Raw genomic sequence first — 14446 nt, 5'->3', positions numbered from 1 at the left:
TAAAACAGATTTAGAAGGCAGGTTGTGATTCCTCTTAATTAATTTTCTCAAAACCATATGAAAGTTACTTACGTCGATTTGAAAACAAAACAATCGAGAAATGATGTGTTTGTTTGTTTTCAAATTATGCAAATATCAAATTTGCCAAATACCAAACAGTTTTTTTTCAAATTGTATTTGAACAAATTCTAGGTCGGGATCATGAGCTAGAGTATGGAATATGACCAAAGTCATATGCACACTAGCGCCACCCGGATAAAAACGTATCATTCAGTGAATGGAATAAACAATTAATGTACAATATAACGTATTGGATACAATTGTAATTGAATGTCGAAGCAATATTATTCTTGTTTGGATATACAATTCAAAAACAATATAATATATTGTAATAGAACATTGTATTTTTTTTTAAATTGGTTTTATACCTTACAATTTTGGTCAAATTCCTATTTTCGCGTAAAACAACTGTTGCTTTTTTTATGTAGCTTTGCTGAAAGAAATAAACAAAACAAGTTCAGAAAGCAAGAAATGTTGGGTGAAAAAATATTCAAAAAGTAAAAATAAGTAGTTTTTAAGAAGTCACTTGACATTAGCTGTAACGACGAATGCAACCATGATACAGTTCGTTGAATTGTTTTTGTATTGTACAACAATACACGAAGTGCTAATCAAGACAATACATGAACAATATATCGTATTGTATTTTCAAAATGTTTGTATGAGAAAATATCTATATTTGTATTGTTACGACACTTAACCACCCATACATTATATTGCAAAAATCTCATATGCCATACAGTGAACTGTTCAAAACAATATAATGTACTGTAATTGTATTGTCATTTTACAATATACTGTATTGTATTTCCAATATATTGAATGGTACTGTTACAATACGTTATATTGTTTTTGTATTGTATTTTTTATCCGGGCAGTTAGCAGTGCTGCCTCAAATTGCTTTCAAGCTTCTAAACAGCTTTGCTGAAGAGAAGAACTTTCTAGATGTTCAGGATCATGAGCTAGAGTCTATTGAAATATGACCAAATAATATGCAAACTAGCGCCACGTAGCGGGAAAATTACTAACTAAACAAAGCTGCCTCAAATTGCTTTCAAGTTTTTTTTTGAAGCTGCGACCCTCTTCAAAGTTTTACAAACTTTCCGCGGACCCCTAAAGTTGATGATCTCTAAACAAAAATTCTTGAATCCTTTTTTAATATTATTCATGAATCAACAGATATCCTTGACAGACACCCCCGATAATTTTCTCTGTAATCCACCACAGATAGTGGAAGAACATTTCCGAGATCATTCGGAGTCCACTAAAAGTCTTGAGAATCCGATAAAAAAAAAACTTCTAAAGCATCTTACAAAGTCCTACAATAAATTAGTTAGTTGAGAAGATTTCAACAAATACAAAAAGTTTTCAAACGTGAGTACCTAGAATAAAGATTTATGCACAAGACGTCGTATTTTTTACTAGATTTGAAAGATTTTTTCAGGTCTACCAAAGTTGTTTTAAAAACGGCGAAGCTCGCGTAAATAAATTTATCGTAAGTACGATGGGATTCGACCTCTTCAAGCTTCTTTGAATTTTCTCAATAACTTTCCTATTGGGCTTTTTGGAAACCAGACAATTGCTCTTAAAATATTACCAATAACTCTCCAAAAATTCTCGTTATGAATCTTCGTAGTTTTTTTTTAAGGATCACTGCTTTCACATTAATAAATAAATTGCAGTATCCTGTGATATAAATCAACGGATTTGAACTGTAAACAGCAAAATTACAGATTTTCCTGTGATATCTACTATTTACCGAAAAAAAAACAAACATATTTGCTGTAGCCCTGTAGAATACTGATAGGAGACTGACCTGGTGGAGTAGTTATAACACACGCCTCTCACGCCGAGGACCTGGGATCGAATCCCATCTCCGAGATTGTCAGTTTTGAGTGAAAACAGTGAGTACTTTCAAGTTTTTCAAGATTTTTTACGTATATCACTACGGAAGATATGATTTTGTTTCCCGGCTGAAAGTTAGGCTTGTACCCTCATATGGGTAGCTACATTATAATAATTTTATCAGTAAATGCGTAAATCAAAGTCTTTTTTCAAATATATAAATTAAACTTAACTAACTGTGTACTTTTGCGTATCTAGCGGGGTAAGAAATTCCTCTGTTTTGTTTATCAATACAGAAAAACACTTATTAAAAAACGGCTTCGCGGACCCCCAGAGAAGTCTTCACGGCCCCTTAGGGGTCCGTGGACCACTGGTTGAGAAACCCTGTTCTAGGTAGTCAGGATCATGAGCTAGAGTTTACTGGAATATGACCAAATAATATGCAACCTAGTGCCACGTAGCGGTAAAATTGCTAACTAAACAAAGCTGCCTCAAATTGCTTTCAAGTTTCAGATCAACTTTGCCGAAGACACGAACCTTCTAGGTAGTCAGGATCATGAGCTAGAATCTTTTGGAATATGATCATATAACATGCACACTAGCGCCACGCAGCGGCAAAATTGCGCATCCAAAACTACACCTAATAAATGCCATAAGGTTACTGAACAACTTTGCTGAAGACCGCAACTTTGCAGGAAGTAATGATTTCGAGATACTGCATCATATATAATATTGTTTTTAGGCGATGCTAAACTTTTCGGGGTGCTGCAAAATTCAACTGGGGTGTTGCAATACTAGGTGATGCGATTCCATACTTATGGTGGGTAGTGTATATGCTGTTCTATGATTATGATTAAATAAAGCTGCCTTGACATACTTTGGTAGGAGGAAAGGTGCTTTCCTATATTTATTTAAATTTGTCCTAACATTGATGCTCCAGAACATACTGGAAGACCTAGAACATCCCGAAAATCTTTTTTCAACATACTTAGCTATTTTTATGATGTTACCTGAACAAAAAAATTTGAATCCAATGGGCTTCGTGGCCGTGCAATTAGTGGCGGGTCGAGGGGTGTGGGTTCGATTCCCGCTTCAGCCATTGAAACTTTTCGTTTGGGAAGTTTTTCGGCTGTGCCATTGGGAGTATGCTTGTCCAATGTCTAGTGTTAAAATACAGTTTATGCTCTAAATGGCTTAGGAAATAGTCCGTGTCTTTTGAACATGTGAAACAAAAATTAGTCTTGAAAGGGCTAATGTAGGCCACCAAAAGAGCAAACCCATGCTGGTAGTTCCTTAGTTTGATCCCAATGATAACATACACATGTACTGTATGAGTAGATGAAACAAAAAAACATGCATAATTGGTGTCATTTACTAATCTCCTTGGAAAATTCTACTACGAGCTGGTGTACAACAACTTGAATAATTACAGTAGCGTTCGTGCATATTAGTCACGAACACGATTCTGCACGCGCAGCTATCTTCTCTCCACAGCGTCTGTATAGTTGAATACCTAAGTCAGAAGGCCTCTTTAGCTTTGTAACAATTTGTGTAAGTCGGTTACAACCTACGACGTCAGAGTCACTAACACCATTTTTCAGCCCTAATAAGTATCATCGCTTAATTTGTATTAAGATATGGTTTACCACTTAGTGCACACACTCAGTGCAGGTATCCAAGGTGAATATCACGGTTGTCCAGCAGCAGGAAGAGGGTATAGGTAGAGAGTAACGTAATACACGCGACGCGACTCTGGAGGATGACCAACGGCGTTTGTCGCTTTCGGTTCGGCTCGTTGCCGGCGTCGTCGTCGTCATCGGTGCGGGTAAATATGCAAACAGATGGGTAAAAGATATCTCTGCTCTCTGGTGAAGGCACACGCTACTTCATACGCTCACCTGTTTGCCCCCCCCCATTCCTAATGCTTACTTGTTATGGCTGGTGGAAGTGACCGCCGAGCCGAGGAAGGAAGGAAAACAAAACGCAATCTGCTCGCGTAGTCACACACTGATTGTAGGTACCGTAAAACGGGGTAACTTTGATAGTTTTTTCGAAGAAAACTTGAATATTTATTCATGCTGTTTCAAAGAATAATAATTTATATTTTTAAAACAAGTACTGGCATCCTAGCTATCGATTGCAGTTGATAGATTTCCAAAAGATTTATTATGAATGGATTTATAATTTTTCATATAATCGAAAGTTGGTTTTCTGTTATGGGGTAACTTTGATAATGGAGTATCAATCGAACAAAATTGAATGAATAACGAACATTTGTAGGGCATTGCATACCTCTAGGCGTTTAACGTTATATGGAAATTTCTGACTTAGATTACAAAAATGGTCGCAGTTTGTGAAAATGCTATTCGCTAAGAGATTTGAGACCGTATTCAAGTTCTATGATAACTAGGCTGTAAAAGATAAGTGGCAAACTATTCAAAACTACATCAAATAGTGATCGTAGAACAGATTGTTTGTAAGCGTTGCATTTGTTTTGCTTAACTGATTTACAGAAACTTCATTATTTCGTTTAATATATTGTGGGTCTCGCACTATCAAAGTTACCCGCATTATCAAAGTTACCCCGTTTTACGGTACCGACATACCTAAGGTCTGTGCGGAGGAAAATCTGTACACAGTGATTTGAAGTGCAATAATAAAACAGATATATTGTGCAATGTCTGATGCGATGGAATTTGTTCACGGTTAAAAAAACGACATCGGATCTTATAAGTAGAAGCAACAATTTGATATGCTAAAATTCGGATGCATTATGCATTATCGGTATCATTCAACCTTCGGATTCCGACATGGAAATTCGAACTTATGCGTGAAACACATTGATTCGTTCGTACAAATTGTCTTGCTCTTCTTGTTCTTCTAGACACAACAAAAATCATTAGACAGTGTCAAGCATGAATGCTTGATTGTAAAATAAAAAAAAACTTTAATTCTCCAACATATTGTTAGAATAATTTAAAGTTCAGGTTCCGTAAAATCGTACACTTCATTTTGGATATATTTTATACAGTATCGGACATATAAAATGCACCAAAGCCGTTTTCCCATGCAAAATGGTCAACTTCACAAAGCTATATCTCCGCCGTTTCCTAAACGATTTTTCTCATTTTTTTTGTGACAAACTACAAATTAACACATTTTTTGATAACAATTGAAAAAGTTGTGTGAAAACTATCGGCTTGAAAGTTACAGGTAGGCTGAATTTTGACATAAAAAAAGGAACCAAGACGAAAAGTAATGTATCAGACAAACTATGCGTCGTATCCTTTTGGTGTCTTGAGTGCATTTGGTCCTTGTCACGCAATGAGCAAATGCGCTAAAGACACTAAGATGCTACGACGCATAGTTTGTCTGATACATTACTTTTTGTCTTGGTGCATTTTTTATGTCAAAATTCAGCCTATCTGTAACTTTTGAATCAATAGTCTCCACAAAACTTTAACAATAGTTCTCGAAAATTGAGGAAATTTGTAGTTCGTCACATAAAAATGAAAAGAATCGGTTGAGAAACGGCAGAGATATAGCTCTCTGAAGTTGACCATTTTGTATGGGAAAACAGCTTTGGTGCATTTTATATATCCAATACTGTATATACATACTTGCAAAAATGGAAGATATCTCCTAATGCTTCTAAAAATCAATTTATAATACACCTACACAAACCGAAAGCACTTTATTTAAAAACCTTCAAGAAGACATATTGTGAAGATGGGGTTTCAAAAAATTGGTAAAATGAAGTATAGTAAAGTCCTGTTGATGCTAGATAAAAATTTATCTTTCAATAATCACATTGAGGATGTTCGAGCCAAATGTAACAAATTTATAAAATGTCTGTATTTACTTATTAATATAAAATTTCAGGCCGGCCGAGTTGTACTAATATGGACTAGCTGTTGTAATAATAGGAAGAAAGCACTGCAGAGGATTCAAAATAAAATTTGAACTACCTAAGCTATAAAAAATCATAACAAAATAACGAAAAGCCTTAACGAAGATCTTTTGGCGTCAACAGAAAGACTTCAACCTCTACTATATGGAAAAAATATAAAAAGAGTGATAAAACTAATTTTTTAACATAAAATCGCTTGAGCCACTATTGGTACACGTGTTCCAGTAGTTGCGCTAGTGCTCCAGTAGTAGACGTTCGGGAATGATACAAGGAATTTTAAACAAAATGATAAATTTTTACATAGGTTTAACAACAATTAATATCTTTCGAATGATGCATAAAGATCATCTCTAGGGCTTTTCTTCATTTTTATTCATCCATTTTAAAAACTGCTTCCATCCGTTGATCCACTACTGGAACACGACGGCCACTATTGGTGCAAGGGAGCAAATTTTCTGCATAAACTTTGTTATTAATATGACTTTTTGAGAAAATAAACAGCTGAAATTTGGCAAATCGACTAAACTAGAGACTATCTATCCACCAAAAATAGCACATGTTGTTTTTATCGAAAAATGTTCGTTTTATCCCGCACCCTAATTTGATTTATTTACAACGCGAACTGTCTGTCAGATTCTCAAGTCTTGTGTGCTTGGAAATTCGAAGTTTGGCTTCGTTTTATAATCACCTCAAACAGATTTTTTGCTACACTTTTTTCTATTAAATCTAGGGGAGGGATTATTAGAGTACCGTAAAACGGGGTAACTTTGATAGTTTTTTCTAAGAAAACTTGAATATTCATGCATGCTGTTTCAAAGAATTATAATTTATATTTTTTAAACAAGTACTGGCATCCTAGCTATCGATTGCAGTCGATAGATTGCCAAAAGATTTATTTTGAATGGATATATAATTTTTCATATAATCGAAAGTCGGTTTTCTGTTATGGGGTAACTTTGATAATAGAGTATGAATCGAACAAAATTGAATGAAAAACGAACATTTGTAGGGCATTGCATACCGCTAGGCGTTTAACGTTATATGGAAATTTCTGACTTAGATTACAAAAATGGTCCCAGTTTGTGAAAATGCTTTTCGCTAAGAGATTTGAGACCGTATTCAAGTTCTATGATAACTAGGCTGTCAAATTATAGTGGCCAACTATTCAAAACTACATCAAAGAGTGATCGTAGAACAGATTGTTTGTAAGCGTTTTGAAAATGCTAAAATTGTGTTAATTTTTAATATTCGTATAAAAAGCCTGAAATGTTCTTGATTCAAATGAAAACCGCTTTTACATGAAGCGTCATACTAATATTCTTTAGTTTTGCATTCGTTTTGCTTAACTGATTAACAGAAATTATGATATTTCGTTTAGTATGTGGTGGGTTACGCACTATCAAAGTTACCCGCATTATCAAAGATACCCCGTTTTACGTTATGTTTAAAACTACAAATTGAACTTTAACACTTCACTAGTATCACTAGTAAGGCAGACTAGTCTGTAAGACGAATAGGCCTATCTGTCAAGATAAGCAACACATATTAGAGTTTAAAGGTATTTGCTCGCCTTACTAGTGATGATCAGTGTCGAGTGCTCGACTTGAAGAGAACATCGCATGGATCTATTATTTATACTAGAAAAAAGTGGGTGGGTATGTTGGAACTAGATTCTATCTATAATCGTATACAGGGGGTCATTTTTTAAATGGTGTACCTAATGAAATGAAAGGATTGCAAATTCCTGCTTGTTTAGTTTCCAAACACATCAAATCACTCACACCGACACAAAATGTCTTCCTTCAATCACATGATACATCGAATGCTAACAATCCCCTCAGTGAAACTGGTAGAAGAAAGGAACTTAACTACATTTTTGAAACAGGACACTTAAACGGTTACACAAGACAAACAATACAACAACTCATTGACCAAGGAACACGAGAACAATACAAACGTTCACTTACTACTCTGACACAATAACAAACAACACTCAAACGTATAGCCGTCAATTACAACGATGAAACAAAAAAACTACGCCCAATCCTACGAAATATTGGTTTTGAGTTAGTTTTTACCAGTAGAAACAACCAACCTCAAACTCTCCTAGGTTCAAAAAAAGACCCAATTGACAGTTTATGTAAATCAGGCGTTTACCAAATTACATGCGACCACTGCAATAAAATGTACATAGGACAAACAAAACGGACTCTCAATACACGTTTTAAAGAACACGTAGCAGAAGTTACTAAAGCACACAAAGACACAGAAAAAGGACATGTACACCATTTCAAATCAAAAGTTGCAGAACAGATTTACAATGAACAACATTTCATTAACACAAAAATTATCAAACTCTTACGACATATTTCAAATCTTTGGAAGCTTGACGTATCTGTCAAGATAAGCAACACATATTAGAGTTTAAAGGTATCGCCTAATTAGTGATTTTAGTATTTCATTTTTTGAAAAAAAGTGAAGTGTTAAAGTTCAATTTGTAGTTTTTCAGATTTTTTGGTTTAACAGCGATTTTAAGCAGCCATTGAATTTGAACATTAAGATTTGTGATTGCAGTTCGATGAGTGACCTAGGTGCTAACCAAAGTAGAGGCGGCACGCAAAAAAAAAACTTCAATAGGAGTGTGACATTTAATAATTAAAATATTATTAGTCCTCATAATGTTTGCGTCGCATTAATAATCTGGCTATCTTAAGAATTGAAAATCTGGAAACAGTGGATTTAATTTCTAGTCCCGTTCTGAATTTCCTATGCGATAAATCTTCTCGACTACCTAGACATAGTTGCGGTTAGCTCGTAAATTGCTGGATGGACTCCAATCTCAAATGATTTTTCTATTACTGAAGAGCTCACAGATAAAGATTCGAATACAATGACTTTATGATCAGAACAAGGCTATAGTTTCAAAATAACTGTTTGTTTTACTTTCGAGCTTGGTTTACACAAGCCCGATAATTTAAATTGTGTAAACTATTGTTCCGCAGACATCGGTGAAATCAATATTTAAACTCATATTTCTCCCTGGAAACTTAAGGTGAAGGTGCATTGCATTTTTGTATAGAATAATTTGTTTCTATATATAAAAAACAAGATCTGTCATATGTATCGGATGATGTTTGCAAAAGGTGCAACAAGTAGGTTTTGCAGATGTTTTAAAAGAGATTATAAAATCTACCATCTTGACTGCAATATATAGAATCTTGCCATTTACTTGATTTGTTGACCTCTTGTTTAAAAAAATATAAATTTTTATCATTGATTAGTGTGACCTAATTTTACACATTATTTCCCTAACCGAAAGGAAGATGGATTATTCCATCCTATATAAAGTTATATTTCACATTGCAAACATTGCAAGCATGTTTGGTGTTCAGACAGACCGGACTAGATGATATTTTGGGCATGTAAAGATATGTCAAAGATTCTATCAATTTTGAATTTTTCGATGCTATTTTGATAAAGATGTCTTATCGAATTGATAAATTCAATGTTACAGCAAATAAGGCAAATATTTAGTTGGGGTACGTTTTTTTGAAACCATCAAAAGCAGTCTGTCTGAACATGTTTTATTTTACTCATCCCGTAAAAGCTTTGAATCAATATTTTCAGTGCATGAATGGTGCTTCCTTTTGTTATATTCATGAGTTGATAAAAATAAGTTTTTGTTTTAAACTAAAATTATAAAAAATCAAGAGTAGTGTTTGTTCAAACCCTAGTTGACCTGAGACTGACCAATTATTAGAAGAATTTATTGTAAAGCCATTAATGTTAAAATCCAATTAGATTGTAAACTCTTTACAATTGGCTTCGGTTCAGATCGTTCTTCCCGCTAAATTTTCAACCTCTCACTATATAAACCGTCTTCATACTATTAAATAAGTCAGTCTTCAGAACTTTAAATAAGATAGAAGCACAGTGAAATTACAGCTACATACCTTAAAACTGATTTGTTAAGTGTTAAAACTCCATCACGTTAAGTTCCATTAGTCCAACAAAATAAAATATCTGTTTCGTCCTAGTAAATTATCGTGAAATCCAGTGTACTTGTTAATCTCGAGAAGATCGATGGCACTAACCCAAAAGACGCTTGAATGTGCGTAAACAGTTAAGATCAAAAATGTTGACGCACATTCCAGCGTTCGGGAGGTCAGTGCCGTGAAATGACTAGCTTTCGAAAGGAACACAAGAACGACGAAATTTTCTTCCGGATACAGAAAATGAATACAGAATGGCTGGATCAAACAATTTATTGTAACACTAAACAACAGACACTTAACTTTGTAACAGGTACGTTGGGCTTATATTTTCACTAGTTACATGTTCTTTAGTCTTATATACTACTGGCTAGTTGTAGAAGGTCTTGATTGTCTTATATAGGCAATATAACAATGCTGATGGCGCGCAAGCCGAAATAAGCCCGAAGCTCTTAAAATGGCATGAAAAGGATCACTATGATTTTATTAGAATGTCTAAGCATTGTTTGTAACTGCTAGAATTCATACCTTTACAGTGAAACTATTTTATGTATGAGCTATTCTAATTTAACATTAACATACCGCCCCCTTTGAGAGGCTTCGCCTTTCAACAAGACTACAGCTAATTTTCTACGAGATTGTTAGATTTTCCAGTCTTGTGCTCTTAAAAATTCAATGTTTGGCTTCGTTTTATAATCACCTCGTGATCACTCATTCTGCAATCATTATGATCTAGAGTGCGATGTCGCATCACTGTTGTTGGTTGTCAAATCAAAGTGATATTGATAGCTCGCAAGTGATATTGATAGTTTTAGAACATCAGCCAATAGCTGATTAGACTGATATTGAACAACTCTGGTCCTGACCAATCTGAGCGTTAAGATCTTCGATAAAGCTTTTGACATCATGGCTTGGGCAACTGCCGTATTCACGTTTCAACTCGCGTTCCAACGTCATTGTTTCTAAGATTGTCCTTTGCTAGGTCATTTGCGAGGGAACAACAGAGAGAGATTTTTATTTTTAGCGTCGATACTGTTCACTCTTATCCAGGACACTTATTCATAAGCCAACTGCTGCTTGCAGTGATCGTTAGTACGCGTTAAACTACCTCAGGTAGCCTTCCTGTGACGGAGTAATCACGCTTGAGACTGTTGAATTGGACATCTAAGAGAGCCGAAGGAGATGCAAAGTTATGAAAGAGAATGTGGGATCGTGGAGGACTTTGATTTCAGGTGAGATACCGCTTCGTTTGACCAAAGTAGACCTTGCTGCAGTGAGGCCAACTGATTTTGTAAACGGCAGCCTTCTTCAGTGTGTCAACCGGATACTTAGTAGATCCCAAAGAAGTCTTAAGTTGATTGTCTCTGTTGGAAAACACCAAATCTATTCCAGAATTCCTTAGCTTTGATTGGAGCTAGTTGCTGAGTTAGGCTCTTTTCCCAAGCGTTCTAGTAAAGGATTTCCTAAATCTTTTATTACCCCGTCTTTAGTGTCGAGTCTAGTAACAAATACACGACTTGTACAGCCTTACAGTAGAGGTCGAAATACGCATATTTGTCTAGCGGAACTGAATGGTATAGTACTAATTTCGGGTTTTCGTTTATTTATCTTATACAGTCACCCCATGCAGTTGAATCACCCACAATTTATGAATCAGCTGATTTCAATAGACAAAATTATGATCAAACTTATCACAAAATATCACAGAATCATTTTTACTGATAAGCAACACATAGTGTGCAGCCATTTCAAGGCTTTTTATCTCAGTAAAATAGCTCTTTATCGCGGTATGAACCAACCATATTACCAAATTCTTTTTGTAGCTATTTTGACTGTATTTTTAGCCAAATTTGTAAGCCGTGTGCTTATTGACGCCTAGCTAGAAACGACGTTTTAAAGTTTGTTTCAAAGATTTTTTTGAGAGATTAAGCCCCAGACAACATTTACAGATTCAATAAGCATAGCTATGAGAGATAAATGCGTATTTATACGGATTTGGCTGAGGTTTTTGAGTAAAATTCTTGATCAATAAATTGTGGGAAATATACACACCAGTCACAATTTATGAATCAGCGGTCAAACTACTAGTACTTAATATTTTCAAAAACGATTCTTAGTTTCAAATAATTTCCAATGTAAAATTTTGTTACGGGAGAGCAAAAGTTGTTTGGAACCGTTCATAAACTACGAAAATCTAGTGTTTTTTTGTGAAAAAGAAATCTGAGCATACTAATGAATTTCCATGATTTTAGAAGAAAAATCTTATGCAAAAGTTATTTATGGGGATTATAGTCTTACATGGCCATAAAAATTATGGACGTGATTTATGTAAGGCCTCAAAGATTATTATGCTGACTGATTTATGGATAAAAAATAATCCTAAATTTGTGAGGAACAAAAAACAGTATAGATGTAAAAAATGTTAAGAATGTTTTTAATTACACCTGATAGGTTCTTCCTAAATTTGCTATAAAAACGGGTTATTGTTCCTGCAGAAGGACCAAAAGCAACGAGTGGGAAAGAAAAGAACAGGTTTGCCCAAGTAACCAGTAAGCACGACAATGCGGCACGGTAACAGCATTATATGCGCATATAGGGTAATCATTTGATGCATGTCAGTTTTATATACGCATATAATGCTATTATAATGCCAGAAAATGCGAAATAGCGTGCCATTATAGTGCCAAGATATAACCGTGCTTCTCTGCACCACTAATGCTGATATAAGACCACGTGAGAAACGTCAGTTGTTTTCGCCAGGTTTTTAGGCTTTCGCGTACGCAGCCAGAGAGCTTTCGCGTATGCGGCCAAGCAACTGGTACACGAGTTAAATAAATGAATGAATGAAAACGGAAACCTTGAATAGTATGCAAAAAATGAATTAAAATGATACAGATAGTACTTCTCCGTATCAGACATATTCGTTTTGGTAGTTTTGGTAGTTTTCATCCTTTTGAGGACTTGCAATTGCCACATTTTGATCCTCGTTATGATGATGAAATTCCTTATTTTGCGTCTCGAACCTGCGACACCCGTATTTTTGAGTTGTTGTCCTGCTCCTTTGCTCCTACGGCCACATAAGATAAATAGTATTGGAAAGAAAAGTGATAAATTTAAACCATCACTTTTCCCCGTCATAAAACCTGCAATTGTAGTAGTGAGAAGATTTATGTTTGATTCCCTCTTACCACTATATGCACACACAAAGCACGTGGTATATCTGTCAAAACACTGGATGGCATTTAAACATGCCCTGTATTCGAATATAAAGCCAATATAGTGCTTATTTAATACCTGTATGCATCAGGCTTAGAAGCATTAATGATGCTGTAATAGGGTTTATATGCAGCGGAAGTGCTGTTATAAGGTGTGTAAGCATTTGTGGTGCTATTATAATGCATGTACGCATCTATGATGCTGATTAAGGGCTTATTATTAGTGCTTATGGTTAATTGGGATGTATCCTCCCTGAATGATATCAATTTAAATTGTTTATCATTTTTTATGATCACTTTTGTTGCAAGTAAGTATCTTTAGATTAACTCCCAGGCTGAACTATTGGCTATTCTATCAGACACATGGAGAAGTGAAAGATATTCACACTTTCAAAAAATAAAACATCAGAGGTTATGAAGTTACATTCATGTAGCAGATTTTTTCACATACATAGCAGATTTTTTTCACGTGCGTAATGTGCCACTGTATAATCGCCATATAATATCGGAATCCCCAGTAAAGGCAGTCGAAGAGTCATGCATTTACGAGACTTAATGTTTGTGTAATTACACTACTTGCTATCATCCTCAAAATAAACATATTCAAGAAGCATATAAATCCACAAATTCAATGTTCGGCCTGATGAACTCAGTAGCACTCAGTAGCACTCAGTAGCAAAATTGAAAATAAAGCAATGTCATGCAGATTCTTGAAATACTTGGCTCCAATTCACCCCCGGATATAATTAGTTTAGTACACGGCAGTGTTCTTATAAACATATGAGCTATATTGTATTTAATTGCAAAATAATTGAAAGTAGAAGTGATTCATGCATCGTGTTCACATTGATTCATAATTGTGGATAACTTTTTTGCCGATTCATAAATTGTGGTTTCAGACAATGCACAATGGTCGGGCTCCATATAAAGGAGTGGCCAAAACTACCAAAACACTTTTTTGAGATTTTTATGGTTTTTATCATTTTAAAATATACCTCATGTATTATATTATTATGATTCTTAATTGAAATTGTAATAAAATTTAAATTTCTTTGACTTTTATAACGTCAAAATGACTGACGTCAAAAAAATGAAAAAATTTAACAATAAAATAAAGTACAAAATTCATATTTAAGGAATACAATATTTTCCCAAAGTTACGCACTATCTGAAAGCTTATGGTTCAACAATTTTATCGAGCATGAGGATGGAAAAAAAATATTTGGTTGAAGTTTTAATACTGTTCAATATTACACTTTAGTAATTTTGATGATTTTGAACATGAAAAACAACTCTTGTCGCGTCATGTCGCCGCGATTTCGAATATTGCACTTTAAAATACATCCTTAGATCTTACAAAAAACGTTTAAATTTTTTGCAGAAATTTGCTAATTTGCAAGTTAGAGCTATTTGAATAATTCAAT

This window comes from Aedes aegypti, chromosome 2, assembly GCF_002204515.2.
Source record: "Aedes aegypti strain LVP_AGWG chromosome 2, AaegL5.0 Primary Assembly, whole genome shotgun sequence".
Lineage (NCBI taxonomy): Eukaryota > Metazoa > Arthropoda > Insecta > Diptera > Culicidae > Aedes > Aedes aegypti.
Note: the sequence above shows the minus strand (reverse complement) of the source record.